At 46.4% G+C, this 5,308-nt stretch overlaps 1 protein-coding gene across 1 annotated transcript in view; it reads left to right on the top strand.

Moving 5' to 3' along the window:
• The first annotated feature begins 4,974 nt into the window (after window positions 1–4,974).
• Window positions 4,975–5,308, top strand: part of LOC143022387 (uncharacterized) — a 372,359-nt gene continuing 372,025 nt past the window's right edge. Inside the window, exon 1 of the mRNA XM_076180543.1 lies at window positions 4,975–5,308. This exon is cut by the window's right edge and continues 305 nt beyond it. The gene's annotated coding sequence lies outside the window, so the exon portion shown is untranslated.

Here is a 5,308-nt window from a genome sequence, read left to right on the forward strand (position 1 = left end):
GCCTTTCGGGTGTGCTCAGAGAGCCGCATGACGTGGTCCGTGACATTCCTCCCTTCCTGAATCCAGCCTAGTGTTTCGGAGGTACGCCACTGGATTTGATGAAATCTTTTTAGGCAACTGAGCACCACTTACTCATATATCTTGCCTGTGTGGCAGGTTAGGATCACTGGCCTATGGCTCGCAATCTTGCCACTTTGTTTTCCTGTCTTAGGGATGGAGACCACGATGGTGTGCTCCCATGCTTCAGGGACAAGTTTCTCCACTTGTTAAACAGGGAAAGGAGGGCGTCCAGCATGGAAAGAGGAAGGTGCTGCAGCAGCGGATAGGGAACCTTGGCTTCACCTGGAGTCTTCTTTGTGGTCTTAGTCGCCCTCAGAGCCCAACTCAGCTCATGGAGAGTGAGGGATGCGTCTTCCCCCGGATGAGTGGAGAGGTCCATGCATATTTCTTCCTGGTGGGCTTGCCTCAGGGAGGTTATCAGACGAGCTTGTGCCGGGTAAATGGCAAAGAAACCTCTCTGCCTTTTCCTCCGGAGTGCGTAGTGATCCTCTATCGTAGGCAGTGAGGTTTCTACTTCGTGTATTGTAGCACCGTTTAATAATGCTGAACTTCTTCCAAGCCTCAGTGAGTTCGAGGTTGTCTTCCCCACTGTTCTTTCAAAAGTCCAGTTTGGCGTCAATTATGATCCGCTTACACTCCGCTTCGGATGCCTTAATGGCAGTGAAGGATTCTCCCAGCCCATCCTTTAGGTAGCGGTGATAGGCCTTCCTCTTGTTGCGGACGCGAGTTGGTGCTCATTTCCAGCAGGGGTGGCCCCGCCTTCCAATGCCGGCGTTTACTGGAGGGGTGATATGCCGTGCTGCTGCGAGCTCGGTGGCAACGAATCCTTCGTTCAAACCCTCTGTCGTGGAGTCAGGGTCATGACGATTGCTTGAATCGGTCAGGAAGGTTCGAAACTCTTTCCAGTCTGCTTTATTTAGATTTAATTTGTCCTGCGCCGTGGGTAGGTAGAGAGTAGGGGAGAGGTGGAGGGTGATAGATATTGAAAGGTGGTCTGAGAAGATGGGGTCGTTGAGGGTAAGCCAGTCCGTAGCTCACACTAGGTTGGAGGACACGAAAGAAAGGTCGATGGCCGTCTTGCTGTGCCTTGCAACGTAGGAAGGCCTGGTGGGACTACCGGCATTCAGAAGGACCATGTCGGCAGCGTCTATCTAGAAGGTAATGGTCGGGGAGGTATGGGCATAGTTGCTGTCCCAGAGGGCGTTGCGGCGGTTGAAGTCACCCACTCCTACTCAGTTTTCGGGAAGGTCGTCAAGCCAGGCAAAGTTTCAGAAGGTTCTTGGTATTGTACACGTTGAGAATATTGCTGAGCTAATCTACAATGAATTTATGACCCTGCGTCTTACAGTAGATACATCGATATGCCATCTTCCCCAAGTGTTATTTTTAGTTTCATACGAGCTCAAATTACCTATTTACTTATAACTTCTAGTGCATCACTAACACCTACAGATTTATTTACTGGTTGTTCTGAGGCATTTGATGGATAAATCTCTTAGTGAAATTCTCCTACCCTTGTTATCGACCTGCCTCTGCATTTCATGAATTCTCCATTTTTATCTTAAAGATCTAACACCTGCTGTCTTCCTTAAGTCAGTCTGCAATGGGCTTGTTTAATCTTTCCAAATGGTTCCTCTATATCCACGTTTCTCTCCTTTTTCTCCAATAATATTTTTCTATTCAAATATTGATTTCATCCCTCCTGCTTTTAATTTGCATAGTCATTCTTTCCATTAGATCAGTTGGTACTTTGGCATATTTGATTTCTCCATGTTTTTGTACTCCCCACTTTCTCCGCTGATACTCTTACGATGTTCAGTAAGTTGCAATTCATGACCTTGATGTTATCTTCGTTGTTTTGTAGAGCTTAAAATCTATTTCTTATTTCCATCTGAAACTCTTTCTTGGTATCCTTTATTTTTGCAAGGCTTATTCTTGAAGACGAGTTTACGTTATCAGCACTGAAATCGAATTTAACTGTACAACCTTTTATTCTGTTGTTGCTACCTCTATTCACTTGTTTAATCTACGATCCTCCCCTTCTCTTTTTCTGCATGAGGGGACGGAGAAGAGGGATCGCCGATTAAACTAAGCGGCCTTGCTATGGATGTACTGTGTCTTGCTACATTGCTTCTGGCCCAGGGTAGTAGGCGGGATACAGGAATGACCCGTCATCCATGAGGAGCTAAGATGAGAGGGATGAAAGGGTGGTAAATGGTATTGCTGATACTGTTGTATTCATCTCTTAATATGTAAGTCTTGTTCTTTTGTTACTTCATTTGAAGTCATCCAAGTCTAGTTACGACCTGCGTCTTTCTCGAAGAAAATATTCGACATTCTCATGAAATTATGCCTTATGGAGAAAGGACAAAAAAAAAGTGGGATATGGGATCCAACATATTTGACGTTTCGCAGCAACGACTGCAACAGCACTGTAGTCGAGAGGCCAAACGCAGAGTATGGGATCCAATATATTTGACGTTTCGCCCAGCAGGGCTTCTTCAGAAATAACACAGTTGAGGAACATTTTACTCCTTATATAGCCCGAGCTTAAAATGTTCCCTCAATTGTATTATTTCTGAAGAAGCCCTACTGGGCGAAACGTCAAATACATTGGATCCCATACTCTGCGTTTGGCCTCTCGACTACAGTGCTGTTGCAGTCATTGCTGCTTTTACTCAAGAGTGGGATACTGGCTTTCAGGAAGGATGTGCAAACCGAACATGTACGTGAAAAAGCAAGAAAAAAACATGAAGGAAAAACAGAAGAAGAAAACTGGATCTTTATGACACTGGAAGATTTCGACTGTAGGGAAGTGGATTAGAAGAAAATAGAGTCAGAAGAGCTGAACTGGGGGTTCTACACTTAGATGATGTACTACATACTGTCCACACACACACACGTACACACACACACACACACACACACACACACACACACACACACACACACACACACACACACACACACACACACACACACACACACACACACACACACACACACACACACACACACATACACACACACACACACACACACACACACAGAGAGAGAGAGAGAGAGAGAGAGAGAGAGAGAGAGAGAGAGAGAGAGAGAGAGAGAGAGAGAGAGAGAGAGAGAGAGAGAGAGAGAGAGAGAGAGAGAGAGAGAGAGAGAGAGAGAGAAAAAGAGAGACGCAAGCGCACAAACACACGCACACACACACACGAATTCCTCCATTCATCAACAAAACGCCCATTCAGTCGAGTGATTGAACAGACGGGGACTGGGGGGTGGGGTGGGGGTGTCCCTCCTGCGCATGCGCATAAGTTACGGGCAATAAACCAAAGACAAAAGTAAGTTGTCAGACACACCCACGCACGTCACCTCCATTTTTTTCTCTTTCATTCCTTCTCTCTCCTTTTCTCTTCCCTTCTTCCTTCCCTCTTTCTTTCTCTTACTCCTCCTCCTCCTCCTCGCCTCTTCTTCCTTCGTCCATTCCCAGTTTTCCTTCATTTCATATCTATTCCTTGTCTACTCTCTTTAATCTCTTCTTTCAGCCACTCTCGCTCCTTTATGTTCCTCCCTTCTCTCCTTCGCATTTACCTCCTTTTATCCACCTCCCCTTCCTTTACTATTCCTTCTCCTCTCCTCGTAATTCTTTTATCCAGACTTCCATTGCTTCTCTCTCTAGTTCCTCTTCTTCACATATTTTTTTCCAGTGTCTTCTTCCTATTCCCTTCCTTCTGTTCTTCATTCCCTTCGACACAGTCCACCTTTCTCGTCTTGTCTTTCTTTCTTCCATTTTCTTTTCGTATTCACTCTCCCTTCTTCCCATTCTCCATCCATGGTTATTTCTCATCTTCATTGGCTTCTTTTTTATTAATTTTTGTTTTTTGTTTCTACTTTTCTTTCTCTCCCCTTTCGCTCTTCCTTCTTTTCTCATTTCCTTTCTCCTTTCTGTTGATTTCATTTTCTTCGTCGACTCTTCTCTTCTTCGTCATTTTTATACTTTCATCTTACTCTCCATTTTTCATGTTCTCTTCCCAGTTTCATTACTCGATATTTTTTTCCTTTTTCCTTTAATCATTTTACATAATTTCTCTTTCCTTTTCTCCCTTTTTTCATTTTCTCCCAATTCTCATATTTCTTTCCTTTTTTCCAGCTCCCCTTCACTATTTTGTTCCCATTTCTCCAGATTCTTTCTCGTCCTCTCTCATTCCTCTTTATATTCTTCCCTTTCTTTCCCATTCCTTCTCTTTCCACCAATTTCTTCCTTTTGTTATCTTTCTCTCCTGTTTCTCCTCCTCGGCCTATCTCCTTTTTTATCTGTTTATTTTTTTTCTTATTCTTTTTAATATTCCTTTTACAATTCTGCTGATCACCGCTCGGTCTTCCCCTTCCCCCCCATCCCACCTCCCCCTCCCCCCGGGGTTTCTACCCAGATCTCTCCCCTGCCCCACCCTTTCCACCTCCCCCACCCACCCCGTCTCTTCACGCCCGTTCCCAGTCCCGGTTCCTCCAATTTACCATCAACATTTTGCCACATTTACCGCAAGGACTGCCAACACTGGCACCCCTCCACTACTTCCATACCCCTGCCACCACTGTGACGCAGTCCAGCTGCTGACACCATCTCCCTTTGACAACATTGCCGAGTCCTGGGAACAGACGTTGGCACACTTCTTCTGTTCTAGACGTGATGCCAACTTCAGGCTGCCCAGAAGACTGTCAACAGTGTGAAGTGGAGGTCACCTGAGACGACGGCCATGGAGTCGGCCGCCTCTCGCCTCCCTCACTCCTCCTTCCCTCCCCAGTTACCTGTCAAAGGCTGGAACAGAAGGTCGCGCCCCCCCTCCCTCCCTCTCTCTCTCTCTCGCTATTCTCTCTCCTCCCCACCCCCACCTCCTCCTCTACGGTCCCTCCCTCTTGGCTTCTCTTCTCTCTCGCGCTCGCTTCGCCACGCCAGTCTCTTGCAGACAGTCCGGCAGGAACGCCGAGGACGCTGGTAATGTGAAGTTTCCGGGGATTTCGTGCGCGGATGGTCGCTCCCCCGAGGTAAACAAACCAACGTGGAAAAAAACAACAACTGTCGTTTATATCGGGACTCGGGGGATATAAAAGAGTGGTTTTGTTAGTGAACGTGGGTCGTCTCGATCTGCATCTATTTCCGCCCCGTGGAGAAGTGGACTATTTTCGATAGTTTGTGTTGGTGGGGGTACCCTTTGTGAAGGGGTGGGGTGGTCGTTTGGGGACCTCCTCGCTG

This window comes from Oratosquilla oratoria, chromosome 44, assembly GCF_046742065.1.
Source record: "Oratosquilla oratoria isolate Oo_2021 chromosome 44, ASM4674206v1, whole genome shotgun sequence".
NCBI lineage: Eukaryota > Metazoa > Arthropoda > Malacostraca > Stomatopoda > Squillidae > Oratosquilla > Oratosquilla oratoria.